The 24,620-nt window shown below is 44.7% G+C and overlaps 1 long non-coding RNA gene across 4 annotated transcripts in view; it reads left to right on the top strand.

Annotated features, from left to right (window-relative positions):
* Positions 1-739: 739 nt before the first annotated feature.
* The window catches only part of LOC123617849 (uncharacterized), a 70,699-nt gene continuing 46,818 nt past the window's right edge, over positions 740-24,620 (top strand). For 2 of the 4 annotated variants that reach the window (XR_006726107.2, XR_006726104.2), the window contains exon 1: positions 748-1,113. This is a non-coding gene — a long non-coding RNA (uncharacterized LOC123617849). Of the gene's footprint in view, positions 1,114-24,620 lie in introns of all 4 variants that reach the window. The other 2 variants (XR_012511246.1, XR_012511244.1) reach the window with 2 other exon arrangements.

The raw sequence follows: 24,620 nt of genomic DNA, 5'->3' as shown, positions 1-24,620 counted from the left end.
GAGAACCACCAACTGCTCCTTGAGCAATTAGCATGATGCAGCCACTGAAGAAATATGTGCAGAAAGGTGGAAGAAAGGAGGAAAAGGGTAGTGTTTGAAACCTTACAAAGTCTTTCCTAATGCCTCCAGGCCCCACCCACAACCAACCATCTTCTCCCAGATGCACTCCAAAAAATGGTTCCTCAACCCAAATTAAAATGACCTGTTACCTGTCTGATTAGGCTGGGATAGGTGAGGGCAGGCTCTGTGTCTGAGTCATGGTGGTATCCCCAGGGCCTTGTACAGTGCCTGGCACTCAATAAATATGTATGAAGTTCTATCTGTCATTTGCCTGGATTTTCTGCCCAAGGTTTCTACTTGGCCAAGAGCTATAAAGCAAAGGAGCTGGGGCTTCTGGGAAAGTCCTCTAGGGTCATTTGGCGCATACTAATTGATGGAGGCCCAGTGACTGGTCAGTGTGCCACCCCCAGGCCAAACCTGACACTGGCCTTCCACACCTCCTTACTGCTGGATGGACCCAGAGGGCTGGGTGACTCATCTCATTCTGCCCATCTTCTCCTTGGAACCTGACACTGGCCCGCCTTGTGCAGAGCATGGGCCCCACCTGTCACATGAGGAACCCTAAGGGTTTGCTGTGTAGACCACGGTATACAAGACACTGTACGTGCCGAGTGGCTTGAGTTGGGTCCACCTGACTGATGGCTCGTCCACAAGTCTCCTGAGAACCAGAACAATCCTCAGACACATTGAGCAACCAGCTTCCCTTCCTCGCCCCCGGCAGGAGCTGGGCCAGGGAAAGTGAAGAAACCTGTTCCGGGCCTCCGCGGGGTGAGCGTGGGCAGGCCCCTGCCGGGAAAGGGGCGGCTGAACCCGATTCCATTGCTCCCGGACCGGATGCAGCCCCGTGACTAGGGCGGAGGCCGGAGAAACGCGCGTCCTGGGCGCACCTGTGTGTCCTCCAGGGCAACGCTGGCTTTGGCAGTGATAAGACTAGGGGCTCTAGGTCAGCGATCACCCGGATTGCGACTTCCGGCTGCTAAATCAGGCGAGCGGGCGCGGCGGCCGCCAATCAGCTGACAAGTAGGACTGGAGGGGGCAGTGGACATCCAGTAGGTAGGTGAAGGACGATGAGGGAAGGGGCGGCGCCCAGAAACACCTGGGCCATCGCGCTGCTGTCCTGACGTCGCAACCGCGCATTTTGTGCTTTACCCCTGCGCCTCCGCCGGCAGCGCGGTTGGGTGGAAAGAGCCCGGGACCGAATTGTATTTGAATCCAGCTGTTCTACCTACCGGTGTTTGTGTCCTGGAGTAAGTGTGTTCGCTTGCCTACCTGAGCCGGCGTTTAGCCAGATGAAAAATGGGAATCCCTCCCTCAAAGCGCGGTGTGAGAAGGCAGTGAAATTACATAGGAACTATGCCTAGCACAAGAGTAAGGTGCCCAGAAAATGGAGTTCCCCTTTCCCTTCTTTATTTCAGACCCAGATCCCGCTCCCAGCCCTGAAGTCGCGCCCCCACAGGCGACCTCAGGAAGGCGGGGTTTGTAGGGCAGGCACTCTGGCTTGGTAATACTACAGAATGATTCGAGCTTCACTTTGCCAAACTATCTGATAGGATGGGACGTGTGGGAGGATTCAAAAGGCCTCCTTTGGGTCGTGTTTCTGTGATTCTAGGAGGTCATTTCAATGCATTCTTTGATTCACGTTGTTTATTCATAGATTCCTATCAGGCTAAGGCCGCTTCTTACAGCCTCCCCCGCCCCCGGCGACGTTCCGGCCCGCCAACGTTTCATCCATACAAGGCCAGCTTCCACCGGCTGCTTTTGTGTAAATAAAGCCTGGCCTTCTGCCCGCAGGTTGCCGCGGGTCCCGCCCCGGGAGCTGGCCGGTGGGGGAGGCGGGACCGGTGCCACCGCTGCAGCGGGGCCTCGGGAGGCTGGAAGCCGGCCCCGCCCAGCCCTTGCTCAGGGGCGGGCGCTCCGGGGCCACCGGAAGGAGCAGAGCGAAGAAATCCAGGCTCAGACCCTCAGAGTCCCCACCCACTAGCACCCTCGTCCATGGGTCATCCAGCGCAGGGCAGACCCTTAGCAAATACCATCCCGAATCCTCCCAGCAACGCTGCGAGTCTTCTCCCCATTTTATAGACGGGAGACTGAGGCTCAGCAAGTGTCAATGGCTTAACCGAGGTCCCACGGGCAAAAAAAAAAAAAAAAGGCAGACCAAGAACTTCTAACTGAATATATTTAATGGTAAAACCCAGTCTTCCCCACCCCACTGGTCACCAGTGAGATTGTAAAGGTCTTACTGGGGAAGAAAAAAAAATACCCACGACGAATCAGATTGACAGATGAAAGAGGGTTGAAAGGGCCTTCCAGGGCTTCCTCTGTGTCTCAAACAGAAGGACTCAAACCACTGTTTAAATCACAGACTATTTTTCCTGGGTGACCATTTTACCTCCTTTCACATTAAATATAATGTAGATTTATTAAAACAGATAACAATGGTGAAGAATATAACTTTCAGAATTATTGTAGCTGAAAATAGAAGACTTCAAAGAAAAGTCAGGCTGTTTCCACAACGTACACCTTTCTCTCGAATGTGCAGAAACACTGTCGACGTCAGTCACACAGATGGGCAAACTGAGGCCCCAACCCAGTCCCACTGAGAGCGAGAGGCAGAGCGAGAGGAGATTCGAGACTTCCGGGGCTCTCGGCCTGGGGTGCTTTCTGCTGGAGGCAGGGGTGCCCTCGAACAACCACTGCTGATCTTTGTCACTCAGCCAACAAAGTAGGGACGATTCTGAGTAATCAGCGCGGCTGGGGCTAAAAGCGAAAGGAACGCGCGGGCTACGGGCCCCGGAGGGCTGCGGGTGGAGAGCCCCGGCGCCCGCGCAGGCGGGGCCCCAGCCGGGGTTCCCGCGGGGCAAGTGCGCGCAGGAGGCGTCCTGCCCGGGCAGCTCTCTGCAGTCCCGCCCCGCGCCGCAGACCCGCCCCTGCTCCAGGCCTCTCCGACCTATCTGCCACCAGAGAGTCCCCGGTCCTAAACCCCCAGTCCCAGGAGGGGCTGAGAAGATGAGCCGGGACATCTGGCCAGCCCACCCAACTTCAGGCACCGGGGACCGGTGGCACTCTCCTTTCGCGTGGGGACGAGTCAGGTTCCTAGGCTTGGGCTTGAAGCCGCCCTTGATACTTGCTAACTCTAAGGTCTCGAGAAAATGACTTAAGCTCTCTCACTCTCAGTTTCTGCTTCCATCATATGGGGGTTAGCGGCTCTTACCTCATATAATTGTTGTGAGAAGTAAATGTGTGCCTATCTGTAAAGGCCTAGAACATTAAAACAAACAAACAAACAATTAAATATTGTTTTGCTGTTACTGTTAGGCGGGCCTGGGTAGGAATCTCAGGCCAGTTCAGAACTGGAAGATCTGGGCAGAGGTACTTCCTTCAGTTCTCCCAACTGGAAAAGGGAGCTTCATTACACTTTATGTTACAGGGTGGGGGTGAGGCCAGATGAGCTCCCCAGCCTGTAGCAAGTCCCCAGGTGGTTATGTTTGCAGCTCTTATGGTTTGCCAGTGCTGTCTTAAGCACTTTGCACTTATGAGCTCATTTCATTCTACAATTACAATATGAGAGAGGTATTACTGTTTACCATTTCACAAGTAGGCAACTGAGGCACAGAGAGGTTGAATGATTATCTAAGGTCACACAGTGACTAAGTTGGATTGGCAGCCACAAAATCTGGCTTCATACTCCATATTCCTACCCTCTACCAGATATGCCAGGCACTGTGCTAGGCCTGGGGAATGCAGCCAGGAATAATGTCACACAGCCATCTCCTCAGCAAAGGGCTGGATCTTCTTTCTGAGTTTATCAGGCTTCCTTACATATGCTAAGCATTGCACACACTTTATCATATTTCATATGCATTGTGCACATCTTGGTATTCAACATTGTTAATTTCCCTCTTCCTGTATTTTTGAGGTCTAGTTACAAGTCTACGTGGAGGGTGGATTTTAGGTGATAGAACATTTGGTGTCTAGCAGGTGCTTCGAACACCTGAGTTCCTCCTTCCCTGAACTTAGGGATCTCCCAGTTAAACAGACTGAAAGTGCACATGCTTAAGGTTTAGACCTTTTAATAATAATAATTGCTTCTGCCTCTGAGAATTACTGTCAGTGCTGTGGGGTTCCCAGAACTGAGGATGAACTTACTGTATTTATCACTTAATCATTTCCAAAACAGCTTATGACTCGGACATCTTTAGTTAAAGGTGCAGAATTCTCTCTCTCCAGCCCTCCCTCTTTGGGGTGCCTGTGATAACTCTTGCTGTAAATGGCTAAAGCTATTAAATATAGAATGTAGATCTTCCTGCGATGCAAGTATAAGCTGTCGTTACATTCATTCCTTAAATGTTATGATCATCTCAAACTTGGCTTTTGCAATTGAATCCTTGAGTTAAATGTGGAAAGCAAGAAGAAAAAAACAGCGTAACGGTTGGAAATAAAAATGTGCAGTGGGTAGGTTTCCAGAGCCATAAAAAAAAAATAAAAAAGCTTTAAATTTTCAAAGATTTTAAGGCTGATCTGGTTCCAGACAGCATACCCTAAATTCCCATCATCCATCGTGGCTGTATTCTGAAGGTTAAACTGCTTTTAGACAATGCAATGAGCTCAATTGATGACCAACTATTAAATTGTGAGTTTTCCTCATATGTGAGACAGCCTGTGGAGAGTGTTTGGCACATGGTGGGCACTCCAGGGAAAGCCATTATGATTAGGGACCAGGATGCAGAGGGAGCATCACTCACCTGACATTTATTGAGCATCTAATATGTGGTAGTTGCTTGTAAGTCCATTATTTCAAATAAACCGATAAACCGCACAATAAGCCTGTGAAGGAAGTACCATGTTATAGAGAAAGAAATCGACACTTCAAGAAGTTCATTAACTTGCCGTTCTCTCCAGGGAGTAAGTGATACAGTCTGAGTTGAAATTTGGGTCTGCCTCCAAGTTCAGCAGTTGATTCTCTCTGCTTTTTCCTGTATGCCTGGCTGTCAGTCATCTTAGACCTGGAGGCTAAAATCAGAGGGGGCGTTAAGATCACCACAGCCAGGGTTTCTTTGGCCTTTTTTGTAATCCAGGTTGCCCTAGATAAACACAAAAACCTCACACCTTCTCCTAAGGAATTTCAAATTCAAAATAATTTAAATATCATGATTCAAAACCGATCAAAGCAGAGGGACAGCATTCTCAGTATTTTGATTTTAAGCAAAATAAGTGTTCCCATGGCCCCCTCTCTGGCTCCCCTACTCCTCACCAGTGGAGATCTGCTGACAGTGCCCCCACCCCCTGGTCATTTCCTTCCCAGGAGGGAAGTTGAGCCTGGAGAGGAGTGAATTGCCAGTGACATGATCCACACTTGAACTCAGGTCTGACTGGCTCCAAATGTGGTATCTTTTGTCTAAACACCTCATTTACCTCTCAGTTCGGTCTCTCCTTGTGACTTAGCTCAGGGTTCACGCTTCAAGTGGACTTCATCACCTGGAGTTCCAGAATGTGCCATCCTTCCAGGTCTTTGCTCAGCCAGTTCCTCTGCCTGGAATGCCATCCCTCCCTCTCTGCCTGTTTGCCTGGTCAACTCCTATTCATCAAGATTCAGCTGAGATGCAGCTCCCTCAGGAAGTTTTCTGGGCTTTCATCTGTATCCGAGTAAAGGGACTGATTCTTCCTTCCTGCCTGTGGAGAATGATCTCCTGGCATTTGTTCATACTTCAGTGTTGTTTGCAAGTCTCTCCCTCTTAATCACTTATGACCTCTCTGCTCATCCCACCCCCACCACTGCCAACCTTGTGGGGACTGGGATGGAACTACATCTTTGTAATTTTTTAGCAGAATGCCTGGCATATAGCAAGCACTCAGTAAATGTGTGTGAAGTAAAAATATGCATACACACTCACACTGAATGTCACTCACCCAGGCTATAAGCACTCATAGACAACTGTCCTTTTTTGAAGCAATAGGGAGCCACTGCAGGTTTTGGAGGTAGAGAGTTTCTTGATCCACAGGTAACACAGAGACTTGCTCATGGGATCGAAGCTATAGATCTCCCAGTTTCCAGACCTTTGCCTTTGTAATATTTCCCTGGAAAGGTTTTATTGGATAAACAAGAGGCTGAGGAAGAGAAGGTATATTCATTCATTCTTTGTCCATTCAAAGAATATTGCCTGCTCTCTCCACGTTGCAATTTTGGGCACCACAGAGATAGCAGTGAGCAAGGTAGACAAAATATCTCCTCTCATGTCATTTACATTTTCCTGGGGAAGAAAGACAATAAATAAGTAAATAACAAATGTCTCAGTTTGGATGGTAATAAATATTATGGAGAAAGAACAGGATCCCAAAAGACAGATGGAGTGGAGGATGGACAGATAATTTTAGGTGGGGAGGTCAAGAAAGACTCTTTGAGGAAGTGGCATTGGGCAGAGCCTGGAATACCATGAGGGAGGGAGCCAGATGAAATCTGGAGGAAGCGTATTCCAAGCAGAAGTGGCAAGTGCAAAGGCCCTGAGGTGGGCTGGGATAGGTCCCGGGTTGTTTTCAATGGCAACTGGCAATTTAGTAGGTGAGATAAGATCAGCATGGCCATTTGTTCTGAGCTCAGCCCAGCTGTGGGTGAATGAATGAGTGAATGGATGAATGAAACATGGTCTGCCAGCCAGGAAATTGGGCTGAATACTCTGGACAGATTTTTAAAAAAATTTTTAGTCAACAACAAAATGATGGATTGTTGAGCAAAATATAAGAACAATATAATCTTTAAAATGAATTTAAATGATCAAAATAGAACAAAGTCAGAGTGAGTTTCTGAGTGTAAAATAGATGGCATTTTAGTGTTTATTCCTTAAAACGGAATCTGCCAAATACAACCCAGGGTTGTTTCAGTTGAAATGTAAAAGTTGCTTTCACTGAGATGCCACCTGCAGAGGGTAGCTTCAGCTCGATCCTGCTGGGGGACTCTGGAGTGTGAGTTACACATCAGTTACTCCTACTCAAGGCTAGGGAGCTACAGCATTTGACTGTTCCCCCAAGAACAACACTTGCCATTGAAGTCACACCAGAGGTGGTCCCTCCCCATCTCCTCCAGTAAACAATGAAAAGGAATCCCACTGGAATCTGATTAGAACAATGACATTATCTGATACAGTAAGACAGAATAAAAAAGGATGGTCTGGACCATGCATGTATCACTTATTATACATAATATTCATTATACGTAATGATTATAGGACCCAGGACAGTTATGGGAGAGCAGGCTCCCAGGTCCCTAGGCACAGTTTACAACCCCTTGGTTTGCTTTTACTCAGCCTGGAGGTGGATAAACACACACTTTATTGCAAGAGGGCAGGGAGCAATGTGAAGACAAAAGGACTGGAATTCAGTTTGCATCCTTATTTCAACTCTGGAGTGCTGTGTGACTTTCAGCATGTTACTTAACCTCTCGGAACTTCCATTTTCTCTTCTAGAACACCTAAGGCCCAGCCAGACACCCCAGACCCAGACATTTCCTACCAACATTACCTTGTCATTTGGGGCCCCCGACGATGTGCCTACAATGTCTCTGAACAATGAAAATGATAATTTCTGTTTTTCAGGAACCAAACGAATTCTGGCTGGACTGTGCATAATTGATATTCTTGCTTTATAAGTCATGCAGCCTTGACTTTGCTTGTTTTATTGCTTGTAATTATAGGGTCTGGGTCCAGAAACTTGAAATACGTTGGCAGAGGAGAAATTTTATACCTTTGTTTGGAGCTAGAGGGAAACTTTAAAAAAGATCAGGGGAAAGGAAAATCAACTCAGGTTTATTGAAGATGCAGTGATGTTGGGGTTGGGGTCCACTGTTTGATCACTCTTTGACTTCTGTCAGCCAAGCTGACTTAAGGATCTTCAAGAGTTGCATTTTAATATCAAGATTTGGAGGTGGCAGTAGTGAGGAATCTCAGAGCTATTAGAGGCAGGGGGAACCTGGATGTCCTACATGCTGGTGGGACTTATCAGGGACAGGCCCGCTCCCAAGTGACTGGTACCCTGCTAAGTTTGGTGCTGAATGAGTAAGTGGATGATTTGCTCCATGTAGGATGATAGATCCTGCTCTCCAGTCCCAGTTCCACCTCTCAGGTAAGTCCTTTACCCTCTCGGGATTCCATTCCTTCCACTGTAAAGTGGGGCGCATCAGACTTGCCCAGCCTACCTCCTGAGGTTGTTTCAAGAGTCAGATGCTATGCAAATGTACCTGTCAATTACGTGTGATAATGCATGAAGCCAGCAGGATAAAGTGACTGTAGTCTCTCTGCAACTGATTAGGGTGATCTCGGGAAAGTATTACAACTTTACTAAAGCCTCCTTTTTTTTCATCTGCAAAATGAAGGTAATCCCTGTCCTGCCAAATTCATAGCGATCCCATGAGACAATGGACAAGAAAGCATCTTATAAACTGTAAAGTGCTGAAGGAAAAGTGAGGAATTATCATTTTCCTCTTCCTCATCCCCTTTGTCATTATTATATTCCCTCGTCCCTGAGAGGATCTCCAGTGAGGATGTGTTCACACCCTCCTCATTGGGCTGCTGTGCTCAGATCCCAGGCTTCCAAGTCAGAGAGGATTCTGCTCAATTCCCCACTCTATCAATTACTAGCTGCTGTGTGACCCTGGGTGAGTCACTAAACCTCTCTGAGCACTTCAGAGAATGCAGGACAATGAGACCTGCTTCAGAGGTGTTTGTGGCAAGACTCAAGCAAGAGAGCATGTGTGTATCCAAAACAGCATCTGGTATAATTTCAATCAGTGCCGATGACTTCTCTTATCCACTCCTCTTCCCCAACTGGGCTCTTCAGATTTAAATCCACAATCATGTGGCCATAGTCGGGGGTTGGTCTGGTTTATTCTTGAAACTACTTGTCACATGCGAAGCTGAATCATGGTGAATTGCATGAGTCCCCTTCTCCATTAGGCTGTGAACATCTAAGAAGGGCACGCGTCACTTGCGGTTCTAGCCCCCAGAATGGGGAGGACATGCTGTTCTAGGCACATATGTAGGGGGTGTTGGGAAGACTGCCTAGAATGCATGTAAAACCTTGCATTGTGGTACCTGGCACATGGGAGGCCTTGGTGATTAACCCCTGACTGACCAAAAGCTCTGGCCAGCATTGCAGTCTATCACTGACGCTGTTCTTTTCCTGGACAGAAGGAATTGGAGCAATTTCAGAGGAGTGGCATACCAAGGGGGATACCACTTGTCTCATACCATTTGCCCTGGAGAGGAAGTGTATTTTACTTCTGACATTATTCAAAATTGCTGGCACATGGTGATAATAAAAAAAGACTGACTCATTAAATTTCCTTTTTTAAGTGTGCACCCCCTTATTACCTGCACCCAGATTGGACTGTTCCTACCTCCCATCTTTGATTCATCACTGGCTCATAAAATTAAGAGGGAGATGGTGTGGTGTGAGGGTGGGGGTGGTTGGGGGCTAAGGGATGCTGTGATTACAAAGCGGTGAGATGATTGCATATGGAGGTGGGTGCGTGGCTCTGTAGGAGCACTGAGGTCAAAGCCACCCACCCACCCACCCACCCACCCTGGTGCTGAGGCTGAAATCTGGGGACGACGCCAGGCAAGGCTCACAGCGGAGAAATCTCTAGGCTGGGCTGGCAGGAAGAGCAGGGCCATGCCAAGCAGGGAAGGGGAGGAAGGGCTGTCGGGTGTAAGTGGCAGTGCCTGCCAAGGCACAGAGTTTTCACACTGCATGCAATATTCTGGGAACCTCAAGTAGGAGGGTTTGCTTGGGGCAGATCCAACAGGACATATTACTTGCATTTAAAAACCTCCCAGGGAATAGTCTGAATTCCCGTTTTCTTGCAGATTCTGAGGAAGATTCTAGCTCGCTGCTCTATCGTTCTGTAAATGCAGAGGTTGGTGGAACCCTGTGTTGGCCCAGAGCCATCAGAATATTTCTCAGGGAAAGCCCTTGGACCAAGACGTCTGTTTTTTCTTTTCTTTGGAAACTATGGTGCTCTTTGTGAAAACAAAGGAATTTGGATTCTGTTCAGGAAAAATGTAACCTACAAACAAATAGCCTTGGAAAATCTGTGCCTCACCCTGAGTGCCTGGGTCAGGCACCGGGAGCACCGCGCCCTTCTGCTGCTTTCTAGCAGGAGGCCACCTCCTTTTTCCTCTTCTGTATGTTGTCTCTGGCCGCCCAAAGGGCCGCACCTCCTTTCCAGGCTTCTTCCTTCCCTGATGCTCAGGGCCCAGGTCTTTTCAAGTGCCCTTGCTCTGCCTGGAATGTGCTTCCCCTTCCTGTCTGCAAGCCCTTCATCCGTCTTTAAGATCCAGTTCCCGCATCGCCCCCCAGTTCTGATTTCCCCTAGATAATTGGTTTCTCCTCTACTGTGTTGCTCTGGATAATTTAAAATTTAAATATTCTTTCCTTTTTTCTTCCTTTTTTTTCTTTCCCAGATAACAATCCCTGATTGTATTTTTTTAACTATATATAATAATAAAATAATGGCTGCCAACTTAAATTCTTGCTATGTGCCAGGCAGTATGATACATAATGTTACCCTAGATGCAAAGTGCTTGGGACAGAAATTGGCACATAGTAAGTTCTCAATAAATGTGACATTATTATCTTAATTCTCTCATGGCACTTGTAGCCAATACATTTATCATGCACATTATAATGCACATTACTGGTCTGTGAGCTCCTTGAAGGCAGGGACTGTATCTTCTTTCTCTAGTATCTCCAAGCATGTAGATTTCCAAGGGGTATTTGTTGAGTGAACATCTAGCCACTGAAACTGATGACTGAGTGCAGAGATTTATGCCATGAGTTCCCAAGTCAATTTAACGTAGCTGTACCTATAGAATTTAGGGTGGGAATCAGAGGGGCTGGGCTTAATTCTGTTTCACCTACCTACTAGCTTTGTGATCTTGAGTAAATTAGCCAATCTTTTCTGACCTCTAGACACCTATTTTCCAAAATGGGGATAATAGTCCTTAAATTGCCTTCCTCACAGGTTTTCCTTGAGCCTCGAGTGAGCTAACACATGGGAGAGTTTTGTGAATTGTATTTTATATATGTGATACATTATTGTTGGAATCATTCTGGACTCCACTGCCATCACCACCATAGCTGACAGATCATGAGTCCACAGGTAGCTCCAGTTGGGCAAATTACCAGCATGCCGTTTTGGGTTTTCATGATGTCTAAAACGTAATATCTTGATGATTGGGATACTACTGTTTTTTCTCTTCAAAGCATGCATCCAAGGTGTTAATCTCAACCTTTCTAAAGGTTTTTGAATGGACTTTGATTTTACCACTTGATTTCTTTAAAATCTATGACCCTAAATTTCACAGTTACATTTCCTCTCAGGAAATGTTCTGAAAGGATTATAATCAAACAATCATAGTATTTATTGGAACTAGATACTAGGGATTATAAGAAGGAATGAAAAGAAGTGTAAGACATGGATTTCTTTACTCTCAAGGAGCTTACTATCTTATTTGGGAGCTTGGACTGAGTTCTAAGTTTGTGCGCAAAGTATGCGATCTGAGGAAGGAGAGATCCCGCTGTGTTGAAGTGGCTTGTGAACCTTTCAGGGAGGAATTGGTCCTTAGGCTAAGCTTAAAAGGAGACCAATGTTTAGACTGAAACCCCGGGAATATAATTCATAAGACAACTCTAGGGACATTGCCTAGTGCTGCTAACACTTCCCTTTCAGCAGGGTTGTAGATTTCTTTAGTTCCTGGTGGATTTGGAAGAACACATGAGAACACTCTAGAAATGTACTCATTGATAAATGTCTGAATCCAAAAAGCTGCTGATATTTTGTGGCTGAAGCTTTCATGATGAGGAAATAAAAACTCTCTACTTTAACAAACAAAAAATAATGTTTAGTCACGATGTATGTGTCTGAAAGATGTTGGAGAGAAAGCTGTTTACAGAACATTGTAGCCCTCTAACTTCAGCATGATAATAGCAACAAGTGCTCGTGGATTAGTAAAGCCGGCACACACTGCTGAGTATAGGGTGATAGTAACAATAACCCAAAGAAGACAATTTTTTAAATACATAATTGTAAACAACTTAGGAGAAAAAGAAAATGAGAACGCTAGGTCTGAATGTGTATGTAATGCATCCAAAGCCACAGTCAGAGGTCAATGTATAGACTTCATGTTTTCACTTAAAAATATGAATAAATGAAAAGAAAGTAACTAAATGTCTAACCTAAAAATTTATAAAATGGGCAGCACAACAAAACTAAAAAAAGGACAAAAAAATTCAAGGATAGCAAGTGAATTAGAAAATCAACAAAATAGTAGAATTCATAAGTAAATTCATGAACTGGTTCTTCAGGGAGGAAAGTAAAATAAGCAAGCCTACAGGATCTCTACTTCAGAAAAAAGAAAAAATCAAATAGCCTATATCTGAAAAGTTTCTATAATTTGTAAAGCATTTTCCCTTTCCTTATTATTCTTGGTCCCTAAACTAATCGTATGTGTTATATATTTGTATCTCTACTTTGCTGGTGAGGACCAAAGAAGTGAGATTACTGAGGATCAAAGAAGCAAGATCACTTCTTAGGGTCACACAACTAGTGAGTGGTAAAACCATGATTTGAACCCAGGTCTTCTAGCCTTGTTTAATATTCTTCCAATAATCCCATAGCACGCTCTTGGGCTGAGTATAAGACAGGACAGGTAAAACATCTGATATGTCTGTTCGTTTCCTGTGGCTGCTGTAACAAATGGTCACAAACCAGGTGCCTTAGAGCAGTAGAAATTTATTCTGTCAGAGTTTTGGAGGCTAGAAGTCTGAAACTGAGGTGTCAGCAGGGCCATGCTCTTTCTGAGGCCTCTAAGGGAGAACCATTCTTTGTCTCTTCCTAGCTTCTGGTGGTTGCCAGCAGTGTTTAGTATTTTATGGCTTACAGCTACAGCTCCCTGCTCTTTGCCTGCATCTCCCTGTGGTCTTCTCCCTGTCTGTCTTCACATTGTCTTTTCTCTACGTATATGTCTCCTCTGTTTTCTCTTCTTATAAGATGTAGGGATTTGTTTTCCAAATCCAGAAATTATTTTTAGTATGACCTCATCTTAATCATTTAATTGTATCTGCAAAGATACTATTTCCAAATAAAGTCACATTCTGAGGTTCTAGGTAGACATAAATTTTAGGAGAGCACCATGCAACCCAATACAATGTCCTGACTTCTTATGATTGTGGTTTCAAAAATCCTTACTGGGCTCCATCCACATAACAAATCTGTACATGCAGCCAGCCAGACAGTCAGTGATCATTTACTGAGTGATTAAAATGTCCCAAGTACCTAATTAGATGGCCCACAACACATCAAGAAAAAGGCACTAAGGCACTTGGGATCTTAGGCCACATCATTGGGGTTTATTAAGCTAGGGACCGATGGGAATGATAGACCTAGTCCACTCGTTAGACCAGTTGGAGAGCTGTTCAGATGCACTTTAAGAAGGAGGTAAAGTGGGACAGGTTCAGAGGACAGTGACCTAGATCCTAAAATCTTATTAGTCTGGCCACAGTGACTGTTAGAATACCTGGGAAAATCTCAGGTGTGTACACGGGTGGTGGGATGAAGTGAGAAAAGGCGTAAGAATGCACTTCTGATACTTGAAGGGCTGCCGGCTCTAGGAGTCTAGGAAGCCACCTAGAAGTGGGTGACACCGGTACCTGCATCTGGGAGGTGTTCAGCCTTTAAGCTGCCAGAGCTGCTGAGGGACTCATCTGCTGAAGGAGCCAGAGGGAGATGAGGAGAGGAGGGGCTTGTTCGTGGATCTTATTCCAAGCTGGGTACTAGATACAGATCTCGGTTTAAAAATTGTAGAAACACATCCTCTAAAATTTCTTGCACGAAAGAATTTCTCAACATGAACACAGTGGTTTTCATAAAATGAAGATATTTTTATGTGTAAAAGACACAAGCCCCAACCTCCAGGGGCCCACAGTAGGGTGGGAGAGATCTAACACAAAAGAGAGGCAACCAGCTATAAAAATAGGCTCAATAAATATTTGAAGACTGAATGATTGAGTGGTTTTCTTCCAAGAATATTTTTGGTTGTAGTCACAGCATGGCCTTTATCGTTGGGTGAGCAACTGGCCCAATTTGCTGGGTTCTGGGAGGTTTCTTGGGACATGGTGCTTTTAGTGCTAGAACCAGGAGAGGCCCAAGTAAACTGAGATGAGCTGGTCATGCTATTTTACCGGCTTTTTAAAAAAGGAAGGAAGACATAAAAGCAATTATGGTGACAGCATCAACAGCGGTTATCAGAGCAGAGACAGGGGCGCACGTGGTCTTTAAGGGGGAGCCAGGCAAGGCTCAAAAGCTTCATCAGAGCGGAGACGATGCCTGTCTGGTCATTGCTATATTCCCTGCACCCAGCACAGTGTTTGGCACATAACTGGAGTTCAGTTGCTATTAGTCAAATACATGAATTCATTAACAGAAGTCAAAAAGCATTGAAACCAAACCTGAAACGTTATGTAGCGTTCTGACCATAGGAGAAAGGGGTGTACAAAGAAGTTTCTAAAATAGAGTCTTTGGATATAGTAATTGGTAAATATAATGTTTAATGAAATCTAGTATTTTTCCTATGGCTATTAATATAGCTCTTGGGGAAAGCCCTTAAAACATACATTTCCTCCATTCTTTATTTTTTTTTTTCCATTCCTGCAGATCCTCCCCCGCCTTCCGTTTTTGCTTCCTTCCCTTTTTTCTGTTGGAAGAGATAATGCTCTTTGCAGAGAGGACACCACTAGAATCTCTTTCAGGGCAAGTATAAGCAGCAAATAAACCAGGAAAGTGGTCTGCTCGGGAATGCACAGAGGTGCAGGCGGGGCAGGAAGGATGAGAAGGACAACAAGTCTGGATGGTTGGAGCAGCATGGGAGGAGGCAGGGGGTGGGAGCATCAGGGCTGGGGAAGGCACGTGGGGCCACATGGTGAAAGGTCCAGCTGCAGGATCACCGCCCGCCGTGAACTCCCGCGCCTTGGGCCACACAGGTGTTTCCTACTGGATTCTTATTATGGAGACAAAGTGTGAGCATTACTCCTGTGAAAGAAAGAGAAACATGTATGGAACACCTGCTCTGCCAGGCACTGCTGGGTCCTTTTTATATGCATGATCCATGCATGCATTTTGAAAGGATGTATTACTAACCCCCATTTCACAAATGAAGAAACTGAGGCTTCAAGAAATTTGGTGACTGGCCCAAGATGTAGTTGACTAGTTGAACTCGGGTCTGTCTGGCCTTACAACGGTGGTTTCCAACTTCCTATCTTCCTTTTAATAAAAGCAGAACCTTTTCCATCCTCCTCCCCCACCCTCTGCTTCCTGCCTCTTCTCAAAACCAGTGGAGCCTTCCTCACCAAATGCACCTTCCACTAAGCTCAGCCTGCTCTGTCCTCCTTAGGAACAAGTCCAGATCTTGGTATCTCTTTGACATTAAATACATTATTTCGACCTGGACAGAACCCTTAGATTTTGTGCTAGTCTTTAACTTTCATTACTCCTCAGGAATATTTCCAGCAAGCGTTACTGGCCCATAAAGATGTGCCTCTTAAAGGGGCATAGTTACCCACAGTAGGAAGCGATTGGGAATATTATGAACCCAAGCAGTCAAACTATCTCTTTGGGCTCATGGCCGTGACTGATTAGCAAACCAGAGAGAAAAACAAGAAACCCTGGGTTCCAGTCCAGGTACTGCCATTCACTAGCTATACGGGCTGAGTTCCTTTACATCTTTGGGCCTCAGTTATATTATTTACAAAAAGGATAAATTATACGTGCTTTGCTTACCCCACAAAACTATATTCAGAGATTACCTTGAGTGAAGTAATAAATCGTAAGTCAGAAAAATGTAAGGCAGAGGAAGGATGTTAGCTTTAACATTTGTGGGACAAAATGAACAAAAATAAAACATGAAATATTATTTTTATTTATTTATTTTACTGAGCTATAGTTGATTTACAATGTAGTGTTGATTTCTGGGGTACTGCATGGTGATTCAGTTATACGTGTATATATTCGTTTTCATATTCTTTCTTACTATTGGCCATTACAAGGTATTGAATATAGTTCCCTGTGCTATGCAGTAGGAACTTGTTGTTTATCTATTCTGTATAGAGTAGTTTGTATCTGCTAATCCCAAACTTCTAATTAATCCCTCCTCCCTTTCCCTTTTGGTAACCATAAGTTTTATTGTTTTTGTTTTTGTTTTTAAATGTCTGAGTCTCTGTTTTGTTTTATTTCTTGGTGGTTAGTCAGTGCAGGTAAAAGACACCCGAATTCAATCTAGCTTATGCCAAAAAGGGGACTTTATTTGCTTAGATAAATCAAGGGCAGGGGTGGAGCCCTGGGAATGGCTGCATCTGGGTCTCCAGTCCTGCCAGAACTCCTCTTGGACTCACTGTATATTTGCCTCCTTCTCTCCAGTTCTTCATGAGTGTCCTACGTGTGATGGGCACCACGACTGCCCAAGCTCCAGGCAACTTTTGTAGTCTTTTAAAATTCATGAAATATAACATACACTGAAATGTATATAATGATATATGTACAATTTAGGCTTCCATTTTTCCAAGCTTGTTATCAGAGAGGGAAGAGAGTTATCTCCCTCGAGCATGAGGTACAAAAATCCCACGGAAGCCCCATGATTGGCCTGGGTGGGTCATGTGCATGCCTTGGACAAACCACTGTGGCCAAGCATGGATACTACCAGCGACCCACCTCAGGTCTCTGGCCCACTTCGTGTAGCCAAGAGGCGGAGAAAACACAGACATGGCTACACCCACTTGTATTCGGAATTGAAACAATGAAAGATATGGGAAAGGGGATATTTCTGCAGGCTTCTGGTTTCTCTAGGATGCTTCAGCTCTGAGAGCACAGGCCTGCTAGGAGATGTAAGGTGGGAACTTTGCAATGATGGCACTTGGGATATCTAGCTGCTCCTTGCATGATATAAGTTTGGCTCAGTGTAATATGCAGATTAAGCACCTACTTGCTTCATCAAACTTAGTATAGAGAATGGAGTTAAATAAGCTGGCTCATGGATGAACTCTGACTGGTGCTCATTCAAATCCCATCATAGCAGGGAAGGCAAATATTGAGTAAATACCTGTGCTGCAAAAGTGAAGTCCAGAGCACCTAGCGGCACGTAACAGAGACCAAAAGAGGCACTGACATCAGCTCTGCTCAGTCTCATGGGTGAGAGGAAGTCCTTCTAGGGAAATAAGCTAGCACGTGCTTAGTCCTGGGATCGGAATGTGCGCACTGGAGGAAGTAAAAGAAGGCCAGATTGTCTTGATATAGAGAATGGGGTAGGGTGGGGTGAGGTGGGGGATGGCTCAAGATAAGGGAGGTAGAGGCCAGACAAAGCATCTGGAAAAATACTAAATGCTAGGTTCACAGTGTTCTCTCTCCATCTTTGGCCAGGGTTGCCCTGTGATCATTCCATGAGGCCTGTGGCCCAGTTCCCAAACCTGCCCCATCGTGTCATGGCATCCCCTCTAAGAGCAACATGAGCAATGGAAGGAAACTCAGCCTCTGGGAAATAGGTGCAGGGCCATTTCCCCCTTCAAAAAGGGCTAAGCTCTGCAGCTCATACTACTTATTATTCATGGTAATCATCACGTTGGACACCTCATTTGCCACAGAGCATGCTGACCTTCAAAGCAATAATTACTCCTCCCAGATTCCCTGTGAAACAGGCAACTAGAGGGTCTGAGCACAGGATGAGGAGCCATTAAAGTCCTGAAAATCGGACTCCTTCTCTACGGCCTGGGCAGAAAAGCGAATAGGCACAAAAGGCCCCTTTTGGCCCCTGATTGTAAAGCATGGAAGGCAGATGGGGGTAGAGAGGGAACTGCGGCCTCACAGGTGTGCTGGGACATTTAATTAGAAGGTAGGAGGTGCGCTTTCATGAGAGAAAGGGCTGTGGAGCCACGCTCTTCCAGACCGCGAATTCCCTTTAGGCAGAAGGAACACCAGGGCTCAGGTGGCAGGTGCCGGGATGAAGGAAGGGGATGGGGGACCGCGAGCAATTCGCATGAGATGGCACTTGTCTGGCGTGAAGGCCAGGCCGGGTCCAACTGCTTGGGTCCCTCAGGCCTGGTGCTACTGAGACAGGGAGGATCGAACCCTGACGTCATTCAGGTCCTCTCTCTTCCGGTGCCAAGATGCTCTCCGGGACTAGCTCCAAGAGGTCAGGTCATTGGCCAGCATCCCACAGCCCATCGGGAGTGAAGCTGGGATTTCTCCTAGCATGGGCTTAACTACCAGCCTCTCCATTCCATGCTACAACATGCTACTGGGTATGTAACTTGGTATTCACCTCTCAGTGCCAGGAGTGTAGCAGGAGCTTAGGAAAGGCTTGGCGGTCTGATTTAGTAATTTGTGTTCTCTTTCCAATTCATCTTTTTGTTCTCAGGGCTGGCTTGCAAAGGTGAGGGGAGAGAGTTTTGTCCCTGGTGTCCTGACCCCACAGGCACTAAAGAAACACCAGCCCCTGACTAGGCACCTGTTCTTTATTGCCACCTGGAACATCTCCAGTGAGGATAGAATGTTAAGATGTCAGAACATTGACTGCCCAAGGTGGATGCTTCCTTCCTGCCCCCTCCTCTCCAGGCCTGATAGATGCTAGGGGCAGCTGCCCCACAACCGAGAATAGCTCTGCCCATCAAAATATCCCTTCCCTTGGCCGGAGCTAGGGACACGCTGTCCCCATCTCCTGGGCCCCATTTTCCCAGCCTCCTTGAAGATCAGCACTCCCAGATCCATTTCATCACCTCTGTGTCTCTTAGGAATCGTGGCATGCTTTCTTATTTACCAGGGAATCTTCTGGTTGTCTTCATTTGATACCTGTCTTCTGGCCAGGCATCCATGGGTCTCTGGGAGCGTAGAGTTGAATGCAGCCTCTGCCCTCCAGTCATGCCCAGGCTCGGGGACCTTGAACGCTCTACCCAGAGTGAAACAGATGGATCCAAGGAAGTCCAGTGGCTTGCAGATTAGTGCAGGAGCAGCACCTGAGTGGGCAGGGAAGACTTTGCAGGGAGTGGTGCCTGGGCTTGGGCTTAAAGGATGCACAGGGACTTTCCAGGCAGAATGATGGAGGGGAGGAATTAGAAGGAGGGGGATGTTTATCCATTCCTTGGTCCATGTGCCCTCGATGAACCACACAGAAGCTGTATGAACTCTGTGGACACCCGCTGGCTACGGGAACAGCTTGCACACCATGCTGTGCATGTGGCTTAGTTCGTCATTCGTGACTACCTGTCATCCCTGACTAGTGTCGTGGTTTCCAGCTCCCTTCTCATCTTTGGGCACTTACCCTGAACTTGTTCCATTTGACAGCAGCCTTCAGAAAGTAGCAGCTAGCAGGGGCTTTAGAACAAAGCCTTTAGGGCTATACCAGGTCTACGTAGGAAGCACAGCTTTGCCACGTATCAGCTAGGAGAGCTGAGGCATGTTTCCCTGAGCCTTAGTTTCGTTATAGGTAAAACAAGAGTCTTAGCACCTCCCCATCTGTTGGAACGTTGACACTGGATCATGACTATAAAGAGCTGACACGGGGCCTGACCCACAAGTGTACAATAATCACCAGCTATGGGCATATGCAAAGTGTGGAGCCCAGAACTCAGTGCAGGTTGACCCCGGGGAGCCCAGCTGGAGCTGGATTGCTGCCTCCTGGCCTGATGCTGGCCTTGTCATGCAGCTGGGGATCACGGTGGCCCTTTTGGCAGGTGCATCCCTGCTGACTCACTGCAGCGTACCCGGTCCCTGGAAGCCTTAGGCCTCATTCTCAAGGGCTGTACCGCTAACTCCCATCTCGCCAACCATTTGCTGGAGCCATTGGTGTTAAGTCTTGTCCAGGGCCTGACATTTAGGCTCATGAAATTCTACTCTACTGGGGGTACATTTAGTCCATCCATCAAGCCTGTCTTGGTTCTGCCTTCTAACATTTGCTAGCCTGTTTCCTAGCAAGATTTCCTCCCTGCCCAGTCCTTCCAACAGACTGTGGCTAGAGAAGCTTCTTGAAAACACTATTTTCTTCCTATTCCCCTCCTGTTCAGAATCTTTCCATGACCGCAAACTGGGTGGAGCTTAAACTCTTCAGCCTGCCACTCCAGACCCTTCAGAGTCTAACACCAACCTACTTTGTGAACTCTTTCATTCTCTTTTTCCTGCCCCAGGAAGGGTGATAACCATTTCTATATCATAGGATTTTTATGAGGATTAGATTAGTTCATACGGGAAAAGCACTCGGAACAGGGCTTTCGAGAATTGCGAGGGATCCGCGTCTTTCACCATTTGCAAACTGATAGGCGCACTGGTACAATTCCATGGCTGCTGGGTCAGAGACAAGGATTTTATTACTCACAGCAATAGCAGTAGCCAGAGTACTAATGTTTTCTTTTTCCTTTCTTTTTTCCATTGAAGTATAGTTGACTTACAATATTATATTAGTTTCAGGTGTATAACATAGTGATTTGATATTTTTATAGATCACAGACCATACAAAGTTACTATAATATTATTGACTATATTCTCTGTGCTGTACATTATATCCTTGTGAGTTATTTATTTTATAACTGGAAGTTTGTACCTCTTAATCTCCTTCACCTGTCTCACCAGTCCTCCTACCACATCCCCTTCTGGCAACCACTAGTTTGTTCTCTCTGTATCTGTGAGTCTGTTTCTGTTTTGTTCCATTTGTTGGTTTTCTTTTTTAGAGTCCACATATAAGTGAAAACATACAGTATTTGTCCTTTTCTGTCTGACTTATTTCACTTAGCATAATACCCTCTAGGTCTAACCATATTGTCACAAATGGCAAGATTTCATTCATTTTTATCACTGAGTTATATTCCATTGTTTACACATACCACATATTTATCTGTTCATCTGTTGATGGGCACTTAGGTTGCTTCCATATGTTGGCTGTTGTAAATAATGCTGCAGTGAACATAGGGGTGTACATAGCTTTTTAAATTAGTGTTTTCATTTTCTTTGCATAAATACAAGAGTGGTAATGCTGAATCTTATGGTAGTTAATTTTTTGAGGAACCTCCATACTGGTTTCCTCAATGGCTGCATCAATTACATCCCCACCAACAGTGCACGAGAGCTCCCTTTGCTCTTCATCCTTGTCAACACTTGATATCTCTTGTCTTTTTGATACTAGCCATTCTAACGGATGTGAGGTGATCACACTCACAATGAGTGTGATTTGATTTGCATTTCTCTGATGATTAGTGATGTTGAGCACCTTCTTACGTACTTGTTGGTCATTTGTATGTCTTCTTTGGAAAAATGTCTATCCTGCAATTTTACTGAATTCATTTATTTGTTCGAATAGTTTTTTTTAGTGAAGTCTTTTAGATTTTCTCTATAAAGTATCATGTCATCTGCAAACAGTAACAGTTTGCAAACATTCCAATTTGGATGATTTTTTATTTCTTTTCTTGTCTAATTGCTATGAGTAGGACTTCCAATACTAGGTTGAATGAAATTGTCAAGAGTGGGATCCTTGTCTTGTTCCTGATCTTAGAGAAAAAGCTTTCAGCTTTTACTTTGAGTATAATGTTTGAGTATAATCTTTTCTTTGAGTATAATCTTTGAGTATAATGTTAGCTGTGGGTTAGTCATAAATGGCTTTTATTTTGTTGAATTATGTTCCCTCTATACTAACTTTGTTGAGAACTTTTATCATGAATGAATATGGAGTTTTGTCAAATGCTTTTTCTGCACTTATTAAGATAATCATGTGATTTTTATCCTTTGTTTTGTTAATGTGGTGTATCATATTGATTGATTTCTAGATATTGAACCATCTTTGCATCCCTGAAATAAATCCCACTTGATCTTCATGTATGATCCTTTTAATATGTTGTTGAATTTGATTTGCTAATATTTTTTGAAGGATTTTTGCATCTATGTTCATAGGGATATTGGCCTGTAATTTTCTCTTTTTTGTAGTGTCTTTGTCTGGTTTAGTTTTCAGGGTAATATTGGCCTCCTAGAATAAGTTTGGAAGTGTCCCTTCCTCTTCAATTTTTTTAGAATAGTTTGAGAAGAATAAGATTAACTCTTCTGTAAATGTTTGGTAGAATTCCCCTGTGAAGCTTTCTGGTCCTGGATTTTTGTTTGTTGGGAGTTTTTTGATTACTGATTCACTTTCATTTCTAGTAATTGATCTGTTCAGATTTTCTCTTCTTCCTGACTCAGTCTTGGAATATTGTATGTTTCCAGGAGTTTATCCATTTCTTCTAGGTTGTCTAATTTGTTACATATAATTGTTCATAGTATTCTGTTATGTTTGTTTATATTTCTGTGAGTATCAGTGTTTTATTATGCCCATTCCCTGAGCCTCAGTTCCCATGGGTGAGGTGAAGAGGGCCAGATGACATCTGACATTTGTGGGTTGCATTATGGAGAGGAGCCTTGAGCTCAAGAAAACTGAATTTTTTTTTTTTGTGGGTTGTAAGTGAACCTGCCCTCTGCTGTAGAGTGGGACACTATCCCTAGCTTCTATTCCTATACAAGCATCCTTGAAAAGATGGTCTGAAACAAAGGTAGTCAGTGCCCCTGCTCACAAGACATCCAGAAATGTGAGAAACCCATGAAGAACTGCTTCCCAACAAGGGCCAGGTGTGTTGTAAATGCTATGTGGGTACTGCTCGTGATGAGGATGTTGGTGGTGGTGCGTGCATTTTGCTTCAGTATGGCAGGTCTTCTTGTTGACCCTTTAACACGACTTCTGCCCTTGGTGCCTTTAGTTATGCAGTTCCTCACATCTCCCCATCCTCTACTCCTGGCTTAATGCCCTGAATCCAGTTCTAGCATCTCCAACATATCTTTCCTGGCCACCCTAATTCAAATTGAGATCCCCTCTCTAAACTCTGACAGTGTCTTTTGCCCTATTCTCTCAGCACTTAGCAAATACTGTTTTCCTGTGCTCAAGATCTTTGCAAAGCTCTTTCCTCCACTTGGTATTCCTGCTTATCTCTCATCAGATTAACTCCACCTCATTCTTTATTCATCAGCTTAGATAATATTTCCTCCAGAAACCACTCTTGACCTCTCCACTATCCAGTCTACATTAGGGGCCTCCATTTCCTCCTGTGGCATCAATGGTGGCATTTCTTGCCTGGCTGCCCCTTGAGACTTAGAAGGTCTGGAGGATCCTTCTATGCCTAGCACCTGCTGTAGTGTCTGGCACCTAGAGGCATTTAATAACACTAACAAATGAATGAATAATTGTACAAATGTATGGATACTCATATCATATATTCATAAAAATTTAACAAACAAGTCTAACCACATTGGAAGCTCCTGGAATATGTCCATTGGTCAGACACATCAGTAGGTGTTTCATATCTGTGAATTGATTGATGAGACATGCAATTAGTTATTACACTCCTTTTTAGATGTGTCAATTTCATCTTGCTTTAAAGGACATATGTGAGGCCAAGTGGACCTCTATGTGAGAACATGTTACATATATTGTCAATGGTATTATTCACTCTGGTTTTATTCTAGTAAGCCTCCTCAAAACAATTTAAAATCCATTAGTTCCATGTTCCTTTAACTTGGTAAACATCAAACTCATTTCATCCTTAATAGTTTACAAAAGCAACACCAGTATACACTAATGTTCTGTTTATAGCATTCACAGCAAGTTTCAAATTGCAAGTGCATTTTGACAGTGGCTTTTGAAGGCTCATATTGGAAAGAATAGCAGAATAGTCACCATCAAACCTGAAGCTGAGTTTGGGGCTAGCTCTCTGTTTTCCATAATGTGATTAGATTATACAAAGAACGGAAAACTTGGGAACTCAAACCAAAGAATGTGGACCCTCAAGACACTGAGGGAGGCAGAGACCACAGTGATGAAAAACTAGCCCTCTGGGGCAAATGAACCTGCATTTGAATCCTGCTTCTTTTAATGACTGAACCCCAGTTTCTTCATTTGTAAAAGCAGATGACTATGACACACATCATAAGATTGTCATGAGAATTAAATGAGGTAACGTGTTAAAAAAAAACTTTGCACAGTATGCAGTACATAGTTAGCTGTTAACAGATGTTAGCTGTTATTACTATTAACATTATAGTCAGAAAGACCTGGGTTTGCATTCCCTGGATTTTGCATCCCGGGCAGAAACAACTATATGCGAGGCGTCTAAAACTGAGGGACATGAGAGTTACTTAACTTTCCTAAGCCTTCGTTTCCTCACCTATGATGTGAAGACAATAATACCTGTATCATAGGGTTGATGTGATGATAATTTAGCAGATGACATGTAATGTGCTTAAGAAATGTGTGGCATATGGTAAGCACTCAGTAACTGTTAGGTGGAAAAAGAGTGATAATGATTAGTCCCTGAATCTCTCTCCCTTTATTTATTTATTTATTATTTGTAAATCTGGGAATGCAGATGTTGCCCTATGGTTGTAAAAGTTGGAAATAATGTTTACAAAGTAGCTAAGCTGATGGCAGGTACATATTAAGTAGGTACCCAAGAGGTGGAAGCCCTTG

This window comes from Camelus bactrianus, chromosome 13 (genome assembly GCF_048773025.1).
Source record: "Camelus bactrianus isolate YW-2024 breed Bactrian camel chromosome 13, ASM4877302v1, whole genome shotgun sequence".
Taxonomy (NCBI): domain Eukaryota; kingdom Metazoa; phylum Chordata; class Mammalia; order Artiodactyla; family Camelidae; genus Camelus; species Camelus bactrianus.
The sequence above is the reverse complement of the archived record's forward strand: the minus strand, read 5'-3'. Positions and strand labels throughout refer to the sequence as shown.